A 23896-nucleotide genomic window follows, 5' to 3' on the forward strand; every position below is an offset into this window, starting at 1 on the left:
AATAACAATAACAAGAGGGTAGAGGACGGGAAAACAGTTAACAACTAGGGAGCTGGCAAGCTAAAAAGGTAACGAGTAGGGAGGTCAAAACTAGGTGAGACTAGCGGGGGTCAAGACACGGGGAACTAAATACAATAACCAACCCCCAACAAACGAAAGGATAGTGAGTTATATAGGGGCGAGTGCAGGTGTGAACAATGACAGGTGATGAGACGAGTGCAGGTGAAACTAATGTGTGGAGATAGGAAGCGCGTGAGTGCAAGTGGTCATAATGTTCAGGCTGATGAGCGGGAAGCGAGCATGCTCGCGGAGTGCATGTGTGTCAGAGGGGGGAGATAGTTTACGAGCGAGAGCTCGTAATAGAAAAACCGGGCGTGGAAGCCTGAGGGAGGAAAAAGAGCGTACGAGCTCAAGGGGGCGGAGCGAGGGAGCGGGAAGCGAGCACGCTCGCGGAGTGTATGTGTGCGTGCTCGAGGAAGCGGAGATGGGGCAGAGGAAAGGGGTTCGTGACACTAACTTCCTGGCACACTTTTATTTCCACTTAAGCACGGCTCAGCATGGCACCTTTATAAACCGTTCTCAGTCCGAAATTCTTGGCCAGGTTCTTGGCACCGTACTCAAGTGTGCTGGTGGAATGGCTTTAGTTTCGACTCATGATCGTCAATTTGCCAACGCCAAGGTAACTTTAGTTGTAGGTTTTAGTTATTTCTAGCTAGCCTATTTGGGTGAAGTTAAGTAAAGTTAATAAAAAATAGTGTATGTTTAGTGCAACTTCATGAATTTATGAAAATGGCATAGTATTGTAGCATACATACATTTTTCCACATGCCTTTTTCATCAGGGAAGTAGATTACTAACTCATTAAAACTCAAAATCAATCTATTCAATTAGGGTGACCATTCGTCCTCTTTTTTCCCGGACATGTCCTCTTTTTCAGACCTTAAAAATGCGTCTGGCTGGGATTTCTAAATTTGCCAAAATGTCCAGGATTTGGCTTTAGATGCATTATGATGTGCAGCTGGTCTAAAACTTCATTGTGTGCATGCATATTTGCATTGCTTTAACCCCTATTTGCAAGTCCCGCCTTCCCGCACAACAATTTGTCGATTAAAAGAGGCTTGCTGCAACTATTGGCCAAATTCCTGCCTGTCAATCTCTCCACGAACGCGTGAAGCGCTGTTGTGTTCGGCATCAAACAGTTGCTTGACAGTAGCAGCAAATGAAAGCTGAGAGGAAACAATGCCCAAACAAAAGTGCAAATTTACAGAAGATATTCACAAAACATTCCCATGCTTTCATCCAGGTCGAGATTCGTGGGAAGCAGAATATATGACATGTAAAGCTGGCACTTATGTGTCAGTTGCTAATAAAGGTGCAAGTGATTTAGAAGCACACATTAGCTCTGCGAAGCATAAAGATTCAGCAAATGGTGAAAGTTCATCAGGTAAATTAACTACTTTTTCGTCCAGGTAAAATTGTTATCACATTACTTAATTTTCCATGGCCATATATTTTATTTAAGTTCATGGACATTCAAAATAATGGTGCAATTGTGGATTTTTTGTATGAAAGTTTGCATTCATAGTAACACCAAGGGGAAAAAACAGTTCTAAAAACTGGAATGTGGAATCATCTTCCATAGTGCACTCACTCCAAAGCTCAACTCTCATTGCGTCGACAAAAGACATATCTGTTACATACATTCTCCTGATTTCATGACACAGTGGACAAAGAAACCATAACCATGCCAACTGCCGTCTGATAGCGGAAAAGCAGCTAAAGTGTTAGATTATTGTGGCTAGAGTGTGATTTTTTTTGTTCTGGACACCTTTCTCTGTTTCTATCTCTCTCTCTCGCTTTCTCTCTCAGTTAACACACACACACACACACACACACACACACACACACACACACATATATACAGTCCATTTTTCAACTTTCACAATGTGTAATGCTCTGAACAGTAAGTATGGGTCTCTAGAGTGTTTAAGGCCAGACCTGCCTGCCATCCGGTGAAGGGACGGTCCAATGGAGTATGGAATTTGCCTGCAGATGCACTGGCCGCTGACTGCTCCTCATGCTGGGACGGGTCAAACCGTGCATACTCTACCAACCTGACCATCTGTCCTCCCATGTACTGAGCTAGACTTACAACTCACAGATGTTAAAGGTGTTTATTGCATGAGAGGCCAAATGGAGCACCCCTTTATATCTCTATACCTTTGTTTTGTCCAGGTGGATGCTGCACACTGGTGGTGGTTGAGGAGACTCCCCCTATACTATGTGAAGCGCTTTGAGTTTGAGAAAAAGCGCTATATAAATGTAAGTTGTTGTTGTTGTTGTTGTTAAAAGGATATGGCAGATTACAGCTTCAAAACCATATAGCGAGCTGCCTATGCAGGCAGCATTTTAAGTCGACAGACCCAAAGGCTGTTGCAAAAAGTAGATACATACTTTCGGCCAACTTCTAAGGCAGTACCGCAAAATAAGTTTTAAAGATGTTTATAAACAGAGGCGGACTGGAAAGAGAAATCGGCCTGGGATTTTACGTAGAAACTTGGCCAAAAGTTGTTGAGGGGGGTTGTGGGTCACTGTCCTTTTCTGCATATCACTGCCCCGTTTGGAATATTGTGGCACCATTTTGTGGCCTGTTATGCATAACACGCCGGCCTATTTCAGCTTATTGCGGCCCATTCGGGCCCATTTCGTGGCCGGCCCACCGGGAAAAGTCCTGGTTCTCCCTATTGCCAGTCATCCCCTGTTTATAAATATAATTCAATCAATACTAAAAAGTTTCAATATTTATTTATTTTTTAAACGAACATAACTTATGAGGTTTCATTACAATTAGGATGTTGCCTTGCGAGGTAGTATGTTAATAATCATTTGATGCAGTCAATTTAACTAAGAAGCAGACCTGTTGTTGATTTTTACTGCACTTATGCTACTAAACATTATCCAGCCAAGGACTATTTCTCTTAAATATTAAATATTGCTGTTTGAGTAATATCAACGACAGGTATATTGCCAGCAGCAGATCTATTAGGATGTATTTACACTGCACACATTTTTTCTAATTTGAGATATACGATTTTTGTTCTATCTGCATACACTCACTTTGCTGCCTTCATATAAGAGTAAATGTTAATGATTATACCATTGATAACAACAGCAAAGTTAGAGAGAGCAGGAGTGTGAGTTTGTGTAGAGAAAATAAAAGATAATATTGCCGTTATGGCTGGTGCATTCAGAGACAATTTCCTTTCAGAGCTGCCCGTGCCAGTCAGGTCTTTTACCCACTAATACCAGTTCACCCATTTTCTTCCATCTTACCTAAGGACTTTTTTTTTTAATTCAATCTCCCTATCTTTCTACCACAGCCCTCTGAAATTCCTGCCACGACCGCACAGCAGATCATGCCAACGCCAAAGCCGTAGCCCCCATATTACAGCGGCTTCCACAGCACTCTAATCACTGCCACCAGACCCGGTACAGAGAAAGAGAGAGAGAAAAAGAGAGAGCGACAGTGCTCGTTAATGGCCAGGGTCTGTGTGTCCACGACGGCTGCTGTTTAACTAGCTTTTCCGCCTGTTTTGGTGGATTCGGGTGATGCAGTTGTGTCGGTAAGGCGGCCAGAGGCAACCGTAACCCATCCTTTGACACAATGATAACCAGAGCTCTCACAGGACTGGTGGGGACCTGGACACACATGCACTCAGACACACACACACACACACACACACACACACACACACACACACACACACACACACATGAAATCCAACATCAAACGGACTGTGGATAAAGCTAGTCTTTCCCCCAGCCAGTTTGCTTTTTCATTTCCTCCCTCTGTGAAGGGGAGGAAATGGTTGGCTAAGCTGCCCTTTGTCAGGGCATTTCAGAGGCACAGTCCGACCATTGGTCCCTCAATTCTCAGCTGCGGAACATAGTTTAGGACGCAGTTTGCACCAGGTGCTGCTGTGATGTTTTCTTGCCTTATGATGTCATATACAGTACTTAGCCTGCTTTTCACTTTATAACCTGCATTGTGAGGTACAGGGAGGGTTTTTGATTGTGAAGACTCATGGATAGCACTAGAATTATCCACTATAGGACCATACAATCCAAAGTCCAAATATCAAAGCTGCTGCTTGGAGGGCATGGATTCAACTTCACTGGTCTTGGCAGTGACATATGTAAATGCTTCCTAACTGAATACTGGTGATTACATAAGAGCTGTCATCAACACATGTCGCCAAAGGTTTTTGCTGCTGGTAGATGCATTTTTAAAGCCTTCCTTTGAGCTTGTCTCTCTTCTAACTTTCCAAATTTGATGGGATAACAATGACTGACAATGATCAAAGAATTTTGGTGACAACATCATTGGCTAGCTTAAAGGGGACATATAATGCAAAATCCACTTTTTTGGAACATAATTATGTGTCCTCAGTGTGTGTAGACAACCACAAAATATGGTAAAAGACCATCCCCTCGTTTCTTTCCTTCCCTCATCAATAAAAAATAGTGTCTCTGAACGAGCCATTCAGGTTTGCAGCCCCTTATGACGTCAGAAGGGGACCGCCCATGGCCGGCGAAGAGATTTGTCCGAGTGGCTTAGATCTGCCCTCATTAAAACCTGAGCAAACCTGAGTTGGTCTGCAATCAGTCTGCAATCTTTAAATGCCAACCAAAGAAAATTTCATTGAGCTCTCCTTTAACAGCAAAAACATGGAGAAAAATTATTTTGAGTCATAAATTTAACAGAACTTTCCTTCAAAAAGTGTCTAAAAAAGACGTGCATAAGGTGGTTTATAATAAAAATAAACATTTAAAATAAAAGCATCATAACCAACTAAATTCAACTCATAACATGAAGTTTAGCTTCATACACATACTCTGCTTTGAAAATAGTCAATCAATAATAATACAGTAGGTGCTGTTTATCTGTTTAGAGTTGCTGTCTTGCAGTTTTCCCAGAAAATGTAAAAAGTTACACAGTTAATTCATCAAGCTATTATTGACCAGTTCAAGCTGACAACACTGCATGGACCACAAGAGACTACAGATTATGCCTAATAAGACATAATATTCAATGTTAATACTATTTCTATGTATTTTTATTTCGATTGTTTTTAGTAAACCATGAGAAACATGATATGGGTGACTTGACTCAATGAAGTTCTTGATTTTAAATTTTTAACCACGATGAAAACGCAATGTGTGCACCTTCTTGGCTGCACAAATGCCACATGCAATTTTACCGGTTGTCAGGTCCCGTGTTATGTGAAACTGCCTTGTTTAGTTTCTATTACATTGGATACATACACGTCTTTATGTTTTCGTCATGTAATACAGTAGTCTCTGTAGAAATGTTAAAAGCGTATTGGTTAACTGATGAGTGTGACTAGGCGCGTACATATGTGTTTGCTTAAACACATTGAAACAACTCTGGCTACGTCTATGACTTCAGGGGCTAATGTAGCTGCATGCAGACAGAGATTTCTGTTTTGTTATTTTTTTCATTGCATCACAAATGTCATGGATTCGGCCCAAAGGCTCGAGTCCGAGTCAAGTCCGAGACCGAACTCCAGTACCCCAATTCTATTTTTCTGTTTCAAAAGCAGTTTTTCCTTTGCAATTAATTCCATAAAGCGTGCACCCCTGAGACTTCTCTTTCCTGTTGTACATGAAACTGGTTTTGAGAGGGTAAACTGTAAAAATAAAATCTGTACATTTTAAGGTAAATTACCATTACGGACAGAAATTTACCATAAAAAGATACGGTAACCACGTTTCAGACTGTACGGGATTTAATTTTGATGCCTGTATATTTTACAATGCATTACCGTTTATTTTATTAAAATATAAACTTGATATATTAACCTTCTGAAATCTGCTTTTCACTTTATAATGTATTGTTGACCACAGTAGTAATTACAGAAGGACACATGATGACATGAAGTTCATCAATAGTGCCCTTTCCAGGAGCAATGATCCATAAAAATGTAGAGTAAGGATGGGCAGATCGATACTAAAGTATTGATTCTTCCAATACTGATGTGGTATCAAGAATATCGATCCTCACATTAAAATATCGATTCAGATTAATTTTTTTTAACAAGTGATCTTGTTACTTGGATTACATGATTATTAATGCATCTCATAAGCTTTGAAATGGAAAAAAAAGAATTATATGAGCGAATTGTTGCATGGCAACGGAACTATTTTTTCTTCCACTCATCTTGACGTGCAGAAAAGCTAAAATACACTAGCAGTCAGACAGCACTCACCCTTTCAGTCATATCACTCGTTTAAAGAGGGAGAAGTGCTTTCCTGAGGTAATGACAGAAAAAAAGCATCTGGAGTTATTCACAACAAGTAAAGACAAACGTAGACATGGCATGTATTATTATGGGCTTGTGTGACAATTTTAACAAGCTTATTTAAATTCAGAGGTGTTAAAACAATGATAATGATCTTTTATACTCGTTAATAAATGATACCCATATGAAAACTTACCATGAATATACTGTAGTAATATTGCATTAACCATGACTAGTAACCACAACTTTAGTAACCATGTTTTTTTTTCTTCTTCTTCTTTTTGACAGTAACCAATGTTTTGATAAAATTAACCATGGTTTTACTACAGCATTACTGTAGTATCCATATGGTAACATGGCATTAGAAATAGTAACCATATAATAATATCTATGGTTAATTTTGAGGTTTTAGGTATATATACTGTATATATATATATATATATATATATATATATATATATATATATATATATATATATATATATATATAAATTTCTTTAAAAATAAAGTTACTCATTTTATCCAAAGAATTCATTAAAATTCTATTTAATAGAGGTATCGATATCTGCGATATTAGCCTAAAAGTTATTGGTATCGGATTGAAAATATAATAAGTGGCATAACCCCATCCCTGAGACAATGCTCAGTGTCACCCACACAAACACTAAACACCATTGAGGTAACACGTGTGAAATTAAAATTATGCAATAAACATTAACATCAAATATAACATAGAACACCTCAAAGTACATAACTGATATTTATAATCATAACTATTCCCATCAAATATAATCAAATTTAATGGGTCACACAGGGAATTCTGGGAATGCACGATTATTGTTTTTTACGGTGATTTTAACAATAATTTACCGTACAAAGTATTTTGTTTTCAAATGTACTCTCTTGGTAAACATACTATACACTTTTACCAATAATTATATGAGGAAATCATACTATTTGCACCTAATTTTTTTACATGTATTTTCTTTTTAAATATATGATCTATTTTACTGTATATTTCAAGGTAACTACCCATTAACCAATTACATTTTTTTTTTACTGTAGCATTTTTACAGTCTTTTACCATAAAAAATAAGGACATTTTTTATAGTGTATAATTCAATGAAGCTGTCAGCTGAGGACATGTGAGACATCTATTTCTCAAATATGTGATGTACTTATCCTCTTGTTTAGTTGTACATCTGGACTTCCACATCTCTTTCTGTCCTTGTGAGAGCCAGTTGTCCTTTGTTTTTGAAGACTGTAGTGTATTTTCAATAACTATAGCTGTTTTTCCTATTTCATAACTCAACCGTTGTTATGCACAATACAGTAAGATGATTGACTTAGTGTGTTTAAAGCTACAGACACTAAAACAGCTCATTTGGAACAGGGCTTCAAAACAGGGTATAAAGGCATGGTAGAATAAATGATCTGTGAGTTATTTTGAGCTGAAACTTGACAGATACATTCTGGGGACACCCGAGACTTATATTGCAAAGTGTAAAAAGCGGCATCATATGTACCCTTTAAATTTTAAACAAGTGTGGGATGCACAGTTAAGGCTACAGTCTTGCTATACTGAACAAAGTCTAGATTCTTGATTAAATCTTGACTCCTAATAAAAAAGCACAAACATCTCCATTCTAGCTACATTTTTATTACAGTTGACTTGTTTTGAAAGTTAGTGTAATAAGTAAGGGATAATGTACATTCAGCTGGTTATGATTGCAAAATATACAGAAAAGGTGATCAGAGTGACCTCTCATATTATCCTAGGGGTTTTATTTTTGTGATTTAACCAGATGGTTGTACATTATGCCGCATATTAAACAGCAACTTATCAAATAAATAAATAAATGGACATGAAACTTTAATTAAGAGTTAAATTAGGTTACATGAAAAGAAAGAGACCGCAGAGTGCTACAGTATGAGTGTCATTAAACTAGAGCCATTTAAGAGATTTGTTGCCAGGATCAACATTGTAATATTCAGTTTAGTGGTCATTATACAAAAATATTTGACCATAATGAAGCGACTGACCAATGATAATGAAGCATTCCAGAGTAATAAAGAACAATTATACAGATTTCCAATAAAGTTTCCATTTAACTTGCATTGAAATATGTTTGCAAATATTTGTAACAGGTGCTCACTGGTGCGAATGCTTTGAGTGACAGCAGTTCCGGTGGCTTTCTAAATAGACAGATGATCAAACAGAAGGCCTTTAATGCAGTTCCATCCAAAAGTATTAGCGGCTACGACAAGAAGATGAGTCACTGTTTCCGGACCCAGCAATCACTCTGAACTTGAAAAACATAAATCTTGTGTCCCATCTAAAAATAAAATAACAACAGCAATCCTCAACAGATCATGTAACAAAGGTATGTCTGCTGTACGCAGGTATTGTAGCCCATGAGCTCCATCGTCAAGCCTTTGGTTTGCAGTTGCAACAAAAAGTTTTTGAATTTTAAAATCCTCTTATCCCAACTTAACAACTATAAGAGACAACTATAAGTAAGCCAAACGTTGATTTCCCCTCCCTGTATGGGGCAGGATTAGGGTTTGATCTGTTTGTCCAACAAATGGAAGATGGGGTAAGTGTTCAGGAAACTTATTTGAAAACAGTCATTATTTTGGCTGTTTTGGAGTCACTAGTGGTGTAGAAATTACTCAATTTACCTTAAAGGGATAGTTCACCTAAAATGAAGATTCTCTGATCATTAACTCACCATCATGCCATCCCAGATGTGTATAACTATCTTTCTTCTGCAGAACACAAATTATGAAGAATATTACAAAATTATGAAGAATATTTCAGCTCTGTAGGTCCATACAATGCAAGTTAATGGGCGCCAAAATTTTGATGCTCCAAAAAAACAAAGGCATTTGAAAAGTAATCCATACAACTCCAGTGTTTTAATCCATATTTTCTGAAGTTATATGACCAGTGTTGGTGAAAAAAAGTATCAATATGTAAGTACTTTTTTGCTTGAAATTCTTCTCCCTGCCAAGTAGGGGACATTAATTAAGAATGTGAATCACCAAAAACGCAAGAAAAAGAATGTGATAGTGAACTATTTCTCACCCTATCAAATTGATTCTGAAGGTATTGATTTAACCACTGGAGTCATATGGATACTTTTATGCTGATTTATGTGATTTTTGGAGCTTCAAAATTTTGGCACCCATTTACTTGCATTGTAAGGAACAAAATTGTTGATAAATTCTTCAAAAAACATTTGCGTTCAGCAGAAAAAAGTCATACACATCTGGGATAGCATAAGGGTAAGTAAATGATGATAGCATAAGGGTAAGTAAACACCTATTATATCGCTTCTGAAGATCTAATTTAAATACTGGTTTCATATGGATTATTTTTATGTGTCCTTTATGCCATTTTTGGAGGTGCAAAGGTCTGATAACCATTCACTTGATTGTTTGGACATACACAGCTCAGATATTCTTCTAAAAATCTTTGTTTGTGTTCTACTGAAGAAAGAAAGTCATACACATCTGTGATGGCATGAGGTTGAGTAAATGATGAGAGAATTTTTATATTTGGGTGATGTAGTACAGCATCGCCGTGAATAAGACACAAATGAATATAATCATGGATTTCAAAATATTGTGATACAAACAGGGACAAAAGAAGACAAATGTGAAAAGAAGACAGTGTGAGCTGAGAACTGGTATGGGGGGTTGGTGGGTTGGTGTAGTGGTAGCAGATCTGAGTGTGACAGATTTATCTCCCCTCGCTCAGGCTGCATGAGAGGGGCTCATAAATAAACAGGGAGAAGGGAGAGAAAGCTCTCCATTGAACATAAACAAGTAGGTCCTTTAGTCCTGCATCAGTCACTCGCTGGGCTACTGTGACAGCAAAGGGTCCAAGGTGAGGTCAGGGTGGTTTCCTTTAACCCTGGACTTGTGCTGCTCAGCCACATTCAGCTAACACATCATTAGGTTCAGATTATGAATGAATTATTTGTAATGCTCCAGTTTGCCAATATGTGAATTCCACCAGGATAGATATTCCGCAAGTGCATTTTCACACTACATGCATGATTTATGTACTACTACAGGGAAGAGAAGAGCTTTGTTTTTATTCCAGCATAATATACCAGGTTGATAATATACCATAACATAAAGAATAATAAATCTACATATGATTGTTTTTCATGCTTTTTGTATTGATAGGGGAGTGAGGGAGGTTGGAAATGTAAGGGGGAGAGGGGGTGTGGAATTGAGACTTGGGACTTCATCGCAGGAACGCTATGGTCCTTACCATCATACCGCCTGTTTATGGCCAAAAACAGCAGATGGAGCAAAGTAAAGACTGTATAATTGGAAATGTCAGATTACATCCCACACTTGGACTTGGGCATTTTAGTTAATTTCTTAGAACTTTGATGAAATCGTTTTTTAAAATGTCTATAAAAAATAAATTATGGAAATATATTTTTTAAATCAAGCCAACTGGAAAAGTGGCAGGTCGCTGTTGCTTCTTATGGCCATGTTTTTTTATCAATAGTTTATTCACAATTCAGGATTTTTCCTCTCCTTCTCTGATTATCTGAGTCTCTGGCTATTTGCCCAGTTTGAGTAACGCTGTTTAGAACATGTGCTATGCTGTGACACGGCTCAAACACAAAAATATATTTTACTTCCAACACATTTAGCTCTCAACAGAATGAACAAGATTATACTTGTTTATAAGCATCATAAAATAAATAAATAAAACATTGAAAAACAAACACAAATTACGCTTGGCAAAAATCAAGAATCTTTATTGAAAGTGACCAGACTTTTTAAAATCATATTTCAAATCATTCATTTGTTGAGTTTGAGTATGACTCACTTCTTTTTGTAGTTCTTTAACAACTACAATATTGTGTAAATGAACGGGACTTTAGCCAAATGCAAACTCTACTTGAACTGGAGGACTACAAATACATGTGTGTGGTAAATGAATCTATTTGGCACTAGTTCTGACATGTCTTTGTTAGTATAAAACTATTCATCCTTGCACTTTGACAGTCCTACACAAAAGTAATTGATTATTTATTCTATTATACCACTGCCTTAATAGGAAAGGAAGTAAGAATGATTTGAAAAGTGTGGGGTATAGAAAACGGCCCAGGTCTTTGAAAAGTAATGATCTCCCAAATAGAATATAGAAAAAAAGTGCAATTATAATTGGTTACTAGATCCTACTTTCATGCATGCATATGGTGGACTGCAAAAAGGTAATATAAATGTTATGTCCTTTACACATCACTATTGCAGCGCTGATATGTGACAGCTTTCAAAATTGATAGAGGACCATCTGCAATATAAACCTTGACATTGGTTTTAAAAACCTAAAAGTCATCACTAACATTTCTGATACAAATTACAATTTCAATGTTGTCATTCTGACAGGAGCACCAACACAAATTAAATCAACAAAAAGTACAAATCTCACGTTGTGACAGAGTAAACATTTTGAGAAATCCAGTAAATTGCTAAAAAGCTCATTTCATATTATAGCAGCTCTCTTCGGTAACTTATGGATAAATTGAATCTGCACTCACAAGCTGTGAACCTTTCTGACCATGTGGTTCACACATTTCATGCCATTTTTCATGTGACATGTGTCTCAGCAGGACTTTGTCATCATATGGAGAAACAGCACAGTTGACACGCCTCTAATGGTGAAATAACACAAACACATACACAGAAAGATGAGAAAAAAAGCTGGGAGCTCAATTAGCTGCCAGGAGATGTTTGGTTCTATTAGACTGTGATAATAGTAGTAGAGTAGTACTTTAATAGTTCTTAAGTGCCATTTATGTACAAGTACTGTGGAATTCACAGTCCCCTCAGATGCAGAACTGTAAACAAAACATATAGCTTAAGTTCAAGCAGTATCGACAGCGTCTGAGCTTTGACGTGTAATAAATACACAGAAATACAACCAAAAGACAACATGACAATAGACAAATTAAGTTGGATGTATGATTGTAAAAAATTTTATGGAGGGGTGCAACTAGCATTCTAATCTTGCATATTTAGAATAGCAAAATAAATAGGCTAATCAACTTTTAAAGTGAGACATTTTTTTCTTAAATCTTACGTATAGTTGTTCAAACTATACCACACGATTTTAACTTGGTAATATCACCAATACTAATACAATATTCAGCCTATGTGTTTGGCTGGTAAAAGGCACTTTTGCTCTACTTTATGCATTTACAAAAATATAGATGTTTTTTTCTATTGTCATGTTCTGTTCTTCCAATTTCATGTCAATATTATTACATATCAATAACTATCTAAGGTGCACTGTTCAGGTGTGTAATGGAGAAAAGCATGGCGATTAGCTATTACCAATTTTATGGAATAAGCAAACTGCACTTGCATAGCAATTGTTCTTCAGTCTGCCAGTCTTTGCTTTGATGGCATTATGCACTAGTTATATCCTCAGAGACTTTCCAAAGACATGAGTAAATTCTATGAGTAAATCTTAAAAAAAGTTAGAATATTATAAAACAAATGTATTCATTACCTGAAGAATTGTGAATATATGTTACCTGTTCCATTACAAATTTCACACAACTTCCACAAAATATTTAGATTTTAGTCTAAGCTTTCTAACAATATAAACAGCAACGCACAGTCCAATATCCTAACAATATTCTCCAAACTACTGTCAAGTTATAATCGTTTGAATGTCGGCTGAAATAATAATTTCATTGCTTTCCTTTTTTTTTTTTTTACTTTAGTGCATAAAACTCAAAATGTGTCTCTGGGACAAAATCACTCAAAATGATGGAGAAGGACACACATATACGCTTTATAATGTTTACCATCATTGCCACCAATATACTTTCACAGGCCTCATATATACTTCTATAACATTTTAAATAGATTACGCTTCCTAACAACTCCTGAAATCCAATTTTAATAGGCTTTACTTTGTCTCCTGACTCTGCACATGGTAAGGGTAACACTGTGTTCTTGCTTTAGTTGTCAGCTATGCTACACTACATGAGCAAACCGTCACAAGCAAGCCGAAAGTGACACACTGTTCTCTGTCTCACGACTGTATCTCTTATTCTCTCTCACTCTCTGGTCGGTCATCCGAAGAGAAGTCAAACCTCTCACTTTCCTACTCGTCCAGCATGCAAACAAAAGTGAAACACTGTTTTGTGATGCAGCACTCAGTAAAGGCTGATGCTTGAAAAGATACCGTTCAACATACACAAATATTAAAACAATAAATGTCCAATTATCTGAATGGAATCTCACTCAAAATTGCAAGTTAGTCTATACAACAATACACAACAATTTCATTTTAATGTATCTATATATCTCTGTTAAATGAAAAGTATGAATTAAAAATACATTAAACAGCTCTGTAAAAGAGACAAGATACACTTTTAAAAGGGTGAAAAAAAGTAAGGAGTTTGAAGTATCCAAACTGCACAATAGCACCACTTCACACACTGTCTCTCAAAATGTGATAAAGAAATATGGATGACGCTCTCTGAAATGATGTATTTCGACTGTGTTTTTTACCCCTTTCTGCCTTCAGTTCTATATAAACGCAAGGATGTGTAATACAGTGATGACAGCATGACAAATAAGTGCCCTGTTTCCACGACAAAACGAAGAGCGAGGTGTACTTTTGAATAACCCACATGAGAAAATTTGACTCTTCATATGCAGTTTGGAATGTGTTAAGTGCCACTTAAATTCAATAAACCACTGTGACAATAAATACTCATCATAATGCCAGAGGATATTTGTTCCATTAGAATGAAACAAATCATTCAGTGTCAATCTAAACGACCAATTTCTCCTCTTGATCCAAAGTGCCAATCATAGTTTTATCGAACGTTAAAAAACAAATAGCCTCCTTAAAAAATACTGTTACATGAAAAAGGTTCACAAAAACTATACAAATATCATACCATTCATATAATTTATGATCATATCATTTTTGAAAATGTATATGTTTTTTTCCATGCATGTGAGTGTGTCAGCATGGTTGTGTGTGTGGAAGTAAAAGTAAGAGACTTGTGTACTCACAGTTTGAGCTGTCAGGTCACTCAGGTCTGGTGCTGTATCACACGCTCATCCCTTCAATGTTTATCCCACCATAGGACAGAGAGAAAGAAAGAGAGAGAGAGGAGTGGGAGAGAGAGAGAGATATAGAGGGTATTTCCTTTTCTCCACCTCTATAAACACAAGTATAACTGAAAAAAGGAGTGAGAGAGTGAAAGAACGTAAGAGAAAGAGAGAAAGTAGGATGGTTTTCAAAGCGATCAGCTTGCTGGTCCTGGTAGAATGCGGGCATTAGATTCAGTAGTGCTGCTGCTTTGGTGTTTTGTGCGTGTCTTCACACATAGCCGAGAGCCCAGTGCGGTCAACCACACGCGTCTGTGGTGTGTGTATGTGTGTTTATGTTCACACATGAAGGATGTGTGTGTAGTGGGTGTGTGTTGGAGGGGGGGGGGGTGCTTTGGCTTTCACTCACTGGCTGCCCCTTACACTCTAAAAAGACATGATAGATAGAGGGAGAGAGAGAGAGAGAAAGGGAGAGGATCCAGAGATGAGGGTGGGAGGGACGGACCGAGAGAAAAGAGGAAGGAGGAGGAAGAGAGTGAGAATGCGGAGGTGGAGAGGATGCACTGACAGTTTCACGCGAGCCCTTCTTGGAAGGCTCCAACTGCTAACGCAGACTGACAGGTACTGAACGAAAGAGATGAGGGGCAGCTATAGCCCTCTATTCATTTGCATCATCGCTCCCTCAATCTCTAATCCACACTAAATTTAAACCATCTCTCTGACATAAAACATGCAGACACACATGCATGTTCACCAATCATTTGTCTTTTACTGTACCAATGCATGCATTTGGGAATAAAAGCATGCATATGTTTAAAATTTGAGATTTTTGATCACCATGCAAATAGACCAAAAACATTGTTTGATTTTTACAATGTTTTTGTTTCAATTATTTTAATAGTAAATATATATATATACTATAAATATAGTATAGTACTCACGACCACTCTATTAGGTGCACTTGTACACCTACCTATTCATGTGATTTTCTAAGCAGCCAGTCGTGAGGCAGCAGTGCAATGTATAAACTTGTGCAGATAGGGGTCAGGAGCTTTAGCTAATGTTCACATCAACCATCAGAATGTGGAAAAAATTCTCAGTGATTATGAGCATGGCATAATTTTTGGCGCCAGATAGGCTGCTTTGAGTATATCTGTAACTCTCTGATCTCCTGGGATTTTCACACACACAGTCTCTAGAGTTTGATGCCAAAAACAAAAAACATCCAGGGAGTGGCAATTCTGTGGAAGACCAAGTTGGGTTCCACTTCTGTCGGACAAGAACAGAAAGCTGAGTCTGCAATGGACACAGAAATTATTAACAGTTCAAAAAACCAAAATTGGAATGTTAAGGACTGGAAAATCATACTCTGGTCTGATGAATCTTGATTTCTGCTGAAGTACACAGATAGTAGGCCCACTGCAGACGTGACAGATGTGGAACCCCATGTGATCTTCTGCTGTTGTAGCCCATTCACCTCAAGGTTCGACATGTTGATTATTCTGAGATGCTATTCTGCTCACTACTAATTGTACAGAGGGGTTATCTGAGCTACCATAGACCAAAGTAATTTTTTATCAAAGCTAGACAGGCCCCATTTCCAGCAGCCATCACTCCAACAACTTATCATTGAGTAATCATGCTAAATTGCTAATTTGGTACCAGAAAATCACTTGACATTATATCAAACACAGTTAAAAGCTACTTGGTTCGTTAAATTAAGCTTAACATTATCTTTGTGTTTGTTTTTGAGTTGGCACAGTATGCAATAGACTGGCATATCGTCTTAAGGTCAATATTAGGTCAAAAATGACAAAAAAGTAACAGCTTTCTCTAGAAACTTGTCAGTCGATCATTGTTTTGAGGAATGAAGGCAATACAATGCTTGAAATTGATATAAAACTGAATATTTCATTAAACAAAATTATACAATACAGTCTTCAAAGTCAAAGGACAACTGGCTCTAACAAGGACAGAAAGAGATGTGGAAGGCCAGGTCTACAACTAAACAAGAGGATAAGTACATCAGAGTCACATAGTTGAGAAATAGATGTCTCACATGTCCTCAGCTGACAGCTTCATTGAATTCTACCTGCTCAACACCAGTTTCATGTACAACAGTAAAGAGAAGACTCAGGGGTGCAGGCCTTATGGGAAGAATAACAACAAAAAAAGCCACTTTTGAAACAGTAAAACAAAAAGAAAAGATTAGAGTGGGCAAAGAAACATACATTGGACAACATCCATCCATCCATCCATCTTCAACCGCTTATCCGAAGTCGGGTCGCGGGGGCAGCTGCTCCAGCAGGTGGCCCCAAACTTCCCTATCACGAGCCACATTAAACAGCTCTGACTGGGGGACCCCGAGGCGTTCCCAGGCCAGTGTGGAGATGTAATCTCTCCACCTAGTCCTGGGTCTTCCCCGAGGCCTCCTCCCAGCTGGACGTGCCTGAAACACCTCCCTAGGGAGGCGGCCAGGGGGCATCCTTACCAGATGCCCAAACCACCTCAACTGGCTCCTTTCGACGCGAAGGAGCAGCGGCTCTACTCCGAGCTCCTCACGGATGACTGAGCTCCTCACCCTATCTCTAAGGGAGAAGCCCGCCACCTTTCTGAGGAAGCCCGGCCGCTTGTACTCGCGACCTAGTTCTTTCGGTCATGACCCAAACTTCATGACCATAGGTGAGGGTAGGAACAAAAATTGACCAGTAGATCAATAGCTTTGCCTTTCGGCTCAGCTCTCTTTTCGTGACAACGGTGCGATAGAGCGAGTGCAATACCGCCCCCGCTGCCCCGATTCTCCGGCCAACCTCCCGTTCCATTGTCCCCTCACTCGTGAACAAGACCCTGAGGTACTTGAACTCCTTCACTTGGAGCAAAACCTCATTCCCTACCTGGAGTACGCACTCCATCGGTTTCCTGCTGAGAAACCAACATTGGACAACAGATAATTGGAAAAGAGTGTTATGGATCTTAACCCCATTGAGCTTTTGTGGGATCAGCTAGACTGTAAGGTGCATGAGAAGTGCCCGACAAGACCACATCTATGACAAGTGCTACAGGAAGCGTGCCACCTGAGTATCTGGACAAAGTGACTGCTAGAATTCCAAGGATCTGCAAAGCTGTCATTGCTGCACGAGGAGGTATTTTTAGAAGAACACTTTAAAGTAGTTTAAGTTCTGAAAATGTTTTTTTTAATTTTTATTGTAATGGTAATTTAAAAATACAGACTCACAAAGGAGATTAGAGTGGCTAAAATAACCTGTTCTGAAAAGCTGAAAAGAAAAAAACAGTTCCTCTTCTGTCGCTCTCTCCACGTTGTGTCGGAGAAGCGACACTAGGGGTCTCTCTTGAGCGCTGATATTCACCTCTGATCTTATTGAAAAGGGCCAATGGGAGTTGGCAGTCAGTATTTGCATACCCCGCCCCCGGACATACGGGTATTTAAGTGGGGCAAATACGGGAGTTCATTCAGAAAATTTTTTGGAGCCGATGGTCTGTCTGCAGTTTGCTGCGAGTTACACGCCACTTAAACGTTCCTGTTTTCCTCTGACGATCTGCATGCAAAAACTCTTTTAATCTGTATTAAAAGAGTTTTTACTAAAAGAGTAATTTTCTGTAAAAGAGCAAACACAGCGGCGTTGAACGTCCTTTTAAGGACGCGTCTTTTTCAAGATGCCTTTCCGCCCCTGTGTCATTCCTAGATGCAGTACAGTGCTCTCCGCTTCAGACGGCCACAGTTGCTGTCTCGTGTGTTTGGGCCGCGATCACACCGAGGCGGCGTTTGTGGATGGTTCATGTTCTCACTGCGAGAACATGACCATGACCACGTTGCGGTCGCGGCTTGCTTTCAACAGAAAGCAAGCCACCCCAGCTGCACCCGCATTGCTCCTTCTTCCCACGGGATTAAGGGCGGTGCGGTTGGTGCTGAGGGCGATTTGAGGCGGCAGCGGGTGCAGTTTCGCCGTGTAACCCCCTCGAACCTCCCGTTCCCGACCGCTCGCTGGTCTCCGTCCACGCCATGGCGATAGCGGCTCGCCTCACGGCCCGGCTGTCTATCCTCCCGAGTCCGAAGCAGATGAGCTCACCGCTGCATCGGAGAGTGCGGTGTCTGATGCCGAGGACTCCCTGGACTGCCGCCCGGGCCAGCAGGCCCAGGCTGAGGCCGACAGCGCAGATGTCTGACATGCTTGCCGGGCCGCCTTGAGCGTGGGGTTGGACTGGAACCCTCCATCCTCCCCACAGTCTTCTCGGTTGGATGATTGGTTCCTGGGGGCAGCGCCGTTCAGCGCCTCGCATCCCCCGGTCCCTTTCTTCCGGAGGTGCATGATGAGCTGACATCTCGTGGAGGGCCCGCTCTCCGCTCTTCTAGGTGCCACCCGCTCCACTCTCTCCACCCTCGACAGCGAGAGCGCCACGCGAGTGCGACGCGATTCCCCAGGTTGATAGGGCAGTTGCGCACCATCTATGCCCGGTAGCCCTACCTCCTGGGGGTCAGCCCGTACTCCCATCCAAGCCCTTTAGGACAACATCCTCACTTAACGCGAAGGCCTACACTACGGCTGGATGCGCTGCCTCTGCCCTGCATGCGATGGCCCTCCTGCAAGTCCACCAGGCCAAAGCTCTCAGAAACATGCACGGGGGTGGACCTGATCCTGATGTGCTGCAGGAACTGCGCTCAGCGACCGACCTCGCCCTGAGAGCGACGAAGGCCACAGCGCAGGCACTCGGACAGACGATGGCCACCCTAGTGGTCCAGGAATGCCATCTTTGGCTCAACCTGGTCGAGATGCGTGAGGCTGACAAAAACCGCTTCCTGGACGCACCTGTCTCCCAGATTGGCCTTTTCGGTGACACCGTCGAGGACTTCGCCCAACAGTTCTCCGCGGTGAAGAAGCAGACGGAGGCCATTTCGCACATCATGCCCGCCGCGAGACCTGCCACCACGGGCCCTGCCCCGTCTGCCCGCCGAGGGCGTCCCCTGCGAGGAAACCAGCTCCTGCTCCGCCTCAACCCGGGCCCAGCTCTCATCCCCAGCGTCGAGCACTCCGCAGGGGCGCGCGCCCCTGTCTCACGAACCCCTCCAGGACCCGGAAGGCTCCCAAGCGTTCCTGAGACAGCCGACCCAGAGCCAAAGACGTTAGATCCGGAGGTGGTAAGACCGCTCCGTCCCCGGTGGAGGGCCGGGAGGAGAATCCTTTGTTTTTTCATTTGCCACACCCCTGACGGGGCTGTGGTACCCACATTCTCAATAAAAAGCTATTTCCTTTGCCTCTGGGTCACCTGGCCCGCAAATGCCGTTTTCACGGCAATGTGCTTTCAGATCACAACAGTCCCGGTACACCGGACGCGGCGATCCCGCCTTCCACTTGCCCACGACTGTCCCCCGGCCGGCCGGTTCAGACGAGTCCAGAGGACGCCAACATCAGACCTCCTCCTCAGTCAAGAACCCGACCCCTGCCGGGCGTGCGGAGCAAGGTAAGTGCTTTGAGTCTATTCTCAGCACCTCAGCCTCAGGCCGCAACGAAGCCGCCCGACGCTGCATTACCTGTTCTGCCCCGCTGGCGAGGCCCGCCGGGTACGTCCAAAATACTCGTCCCTTTGGTGCCCCTAGCGCAGAGCTGGGAAGCGTGGCTTTCGCTTCCCAACGCATCACGCTGGCTGCACCGGACCATTCGACTCGGTTACGCAATTCAGTTTGCCCGGCTCCCGCCCCCCCTTCAGGGGCGTCCGCTTTTCCGCAGTACACGGCGAGCACGACAGTTCCCTGTGCACGGAAATCGCGACCCTCTTAGCCAAGGGCGCGGTAGAGCCCGTTCCTCCAACCGAAATGAGGAAGGGTTTCTACAGCCCTTACTTCATTGTACCCAAGAAAGGCGGTGGCTTACGACCAATCCTGGACTTGCAAGTTTTCAATCGGGCCTTGTTAAAACTCCCGTTCAAAATGCTTACGCAGAGAAATATTCTGGCTGGCGTTCAGCATCTAGATTGGTTCGCAGCGGTGGACCTGAAGGACGCGTACTTCCACGCCTCAATTCTGCCACGACACCGACCCTTCTTACGGTTCGTGTTCGACGGCCAGGCGTTTCAGTACAAAGTCCTCCCCTTCGGCCTGTCTCTGTCCCCTCGCGTCTTCACGAAAGTCGCAGAGGCGGCCCTTGCCCGCTCACGAGTAGCCGGCATCCGCATTCTCAACTACCTCGACGACTGGCTCATCCTAGCACACTCTCGAGAGTTACTATGCACACACAGAGACCAGGTACTCCGGCACCTCAGCCGCTTGGGGCTTCAGGTCAACTGGGAAAAGAGCAAGCTCACTCCAGTTCAGAGCATCTCTTTTCTCGGGTTGGAGTTAGACTCAGTCTCAATGACAGCACGTCTCACGAGTGAGCGTGCTCAGTCGGTGCTGGACTGCCTCGCTTCCTTCAAGCCAGGCACAGTGGTCCCTCTACAACTTTTCCAGAGGCTCCTGGGGCATATGGCGTCCTCCATGGCGGTCGCGCGCTGGGGTTGATGCATATGAGACCACTCCAGCACTGGCTCCAGACTCGAGTCCCGAGACAAGCATGGCACCGCGGCACGCATCGGGTAAGGATCACCCCCGTCTGCCTCAAAACACTCTGACCCTGGACAGACCTCTGCTTTTTACGGGCAGGAGTGCCCTTGCAGCAGGTGTCCCGACGCGTCCTGGTTACAACCGACGCCTCCCGGTCCGGGTGGGGTGCCGTGTGCAGCGGGCACGCAGCAGCGGGCCGTTGGAAAGGGGCCCCGCTGCGTTGGCACATCAATTGCCTGGAGTTGCTGACCGTCCTTCTTGCTCTCAGGAAGATCCTCCCGTTAGTTCGGGACAAACATGTCCTCGTGAGATCGGACAGCACCACGGTGGTGGCGTACATAAATCGCCAAGGCGGCGTACGCTCCCGCCACATGTCACAACTCACCCGCCGTCTCCTCCTATGGACTCAAGTCGCTGCATGCCACTCACATCCCTGGCAAGCTCAACGTCGTAGCGGATGCGCTATCACGACAACGCCTGCCCGGCGGGGAGTGGAGGCTTCACCCCCAGTCGGTCCAGCTGATTTGGGAACAGTTTGGCAAGGCCCAGGTAGACCTGTTCGCCGCCCAGGAAACCTCCCACTGCCCGCTCTGGTACGCCCTAACAGAGGCTCACCTCGGGACAGACGCGCTGGCACACAGCTGGCCCTCGGGGCTGCGCAAGTACGCATTTCCCCCAGTGAGCCTTCTTGCACCGGTGCTGTGCAAGGTCAGGGAGGACGAGGAGCAAGTCACGTTGGTGGCCCCCTACTGGCCCACTCGGACTTGGTTCTCGAACTCAGGCTCCTTGCGACAGCTCCTCCCTGGCGAATTCCCTGAGAAAGGACCTCCTCTCTCAGGGACGGGGCATGCTCTGGCACCCGCGCCCAGACCTCTGGAACCTCCACGCCTGGTCCCTGGACGGACGCTGAAGAGCTAGCCGGCTTACCGGCGACCGTTATGAATACCATCAACCAAGTCAGAGCCCCTCTACCAGGCACCTTTACGCCCTAAAGTGGCGCTTGTTCGCAGATTGGTGTTCTTCCCGAGCCGAAGACCCGCAGAGATGCTGCGATTAGGGTCAGTGCTTCTGTTCCTACAGGAGAGACTGGACAGGAGGCTGTCCCCGTCCACCCTCAAGGTGTATGTTGCGCTATCGCCGCCCACCACGATCCTGTAGACGGCAAGTCTTTGGGTAAGCACGACCTGATCCTCAGGTTCCTGAGAGGCTCTGGAGGTTGAATCCCTCCCGGCCAGGCCTAGTTCCCTCCTGGGATCTCTCGGTAGTCTTGGCAGGACTCCAGAGACCTCCCTTCGAGCCGCTCGAATCAGTTGGACTCAGGGCCCTCTCTTAAGACGGCCCTGCTGATCGCGCCGCCTCCATTAAGAGGGTCGGGGACCTGCAAGCGTTCTCTGTCAGCGACACTTGCCTGGAGTTCGGTCCGGCAGATACGTCTGTGATCCTAAGACCGCGACCGGGCTATGTGCCCAAGGTTCCTACCACACCATTTCAAGATCAGGTAGTGAACCTGCAGGCGCTGCCCTGGGAGGAGGCAGACCCAGCCCTTTCATTGCTGTGTCCAGTGCGCGCCCTGCGCATTTACCTGGACCGCACACAGAGCACCAGACGCTCTGAGCAGCTCTTTGTCTGCTTTGGGGGACGGCAGAAAGGGAATACCATCTCCAAGCAGAGGCTCGCCCACTGGGTTGTCGACACCATCACACTGGCTTATCACACCCAGGCCGTGCCCCTACCCTTGCGGGTCCGAGCTCACTCAACAAGGGGTGTTGCGTCCTCGTGGGCACTGGCCAAGGGTACCTCCCTAGCAGACATCTGTAGAGCCACGGGTTGGGCAACACCCAACACCTTCGTGAGGTTTTACAACCTCCGCGTTGAGTCGGTTAGCGCCTCGTGTTTTCTCAGGTCCGAGCCCGTAGAACTCGGTAACACGTGAGACCGACCGGCCGGGTGGATCGCTTGCGCTCAGCGCCTTTTCCTGACGTCAAGGTAAAGTAGTGCGCCTTCTTCCCAGGGCGCCTCACTCGAAGTCGGGCCCCTGGTCGATTCCTCCCCAGCCCTCCAGGTCCAGCGGTTCAGCGGAGGAACTCGCCGACCCAAGACACTGCGGGTACCCTGATGGCTACCCTGTACTGGTATAGGTGCTCCACAGGTAAGGCCTCCTGCTCGGACTCCCCTGTGTGTAATTCCACGGTTCTGTCCCCTTATGAGCGGACCCCGTGTCTCCCTTAGGCAGTTACAGCTGCCTCGGTCGCCGTGCTGTTGCAACTCCCCCTTCGAGGCTGGATCTACCACCGCACCATACTTTCCACATGAGCCCTAAGACGGCCGTGTGACGTGTCTACCACTTTTCCTCCCCAAGAAAAAGGGCAGGTGTGGTCTCCGCGAGGGTCTGGGTAAGACCCCTTCCCTATATGCGTGTAAGGGCCCCGGCCGTGATTGCTCTATGCGAGAAACATAGAGAGAAAAGAGGCCCAGCCAGGCTGGCCCATTCCCATGTTGGCAAACATCGCCTTGTTCCCCTCCCAGGGTAACTAGAAGGACTCCGATGTTCTTATGGGGCATTGGGGAAGGGTACGTGCAGCCAGGTACAGACGATGCGTGGCACTGGATGAAATCCCTGCCCGCCTCTGTATCAGCGGTCCACGTACAAGGTTCAGCGCATGGCAAGATTGGAATGGGTCCCCTAGTGTCGTTTCTCCGACACAACGTGGAGAGAGCGACAGAAGGGGAACGTTTGGTTACGTCTGTAACCTCCGTTCCCCGAGGGAGGGAACGACACATTGTGTCTTTCCTCCGCCATGTCGCTGAACCGAGCCACTGTTGTGCCCGGACCATTTCCGGCTCCTCAGAAAAATCCTGAATGAACTCCCGTATTTGCCCCGCTTAAATACCCGTATGTCCGGGG

At 43.7% G+C, this 23896-nt stretch overlaps 1 protein-coding gene across 4 annotated transcripts in view; it reads right to left on the reverse strand.

Annotated features, from left to right (window-relative positions):
- Nucleotides 1–14733, reverse strand: part of LOC127633263 (RNA binding protein fox-1 homolog 3-like) — a 569814-nt gene extending 555081 nt beyond the window's left edge. For all 4 annotated transcript variants that reach the window (XM_052112226.1, XM_052112224.1, XM_052112220.1 and 1 more), the window contains exon 1: nt 14397–14733. The gene's annotated coding sequence lies outside the window, so the exon portion shown is untranslated. The remainder of the gene's footprint in view (nt 1–14396) is intronic.
- Between the last annotated feature and the right edge of the window lie 9163 nt (nt 14734–23896).

Source organism: Xyrauchen texanus, chromosome 40 (assembly GCF_025860055.1).
Source record: "Xyrauchen texanus isolate HMW12.3.18 chromosome 40, RBS_HiC_50CHRs, whole genome shotgun sequence".
NCBI lineage: Eukaryota > Metazoa > Chordata > Actinopteri > Cypriniformes > Catostomidae > Xyrauchen > Xyrauchen texanus.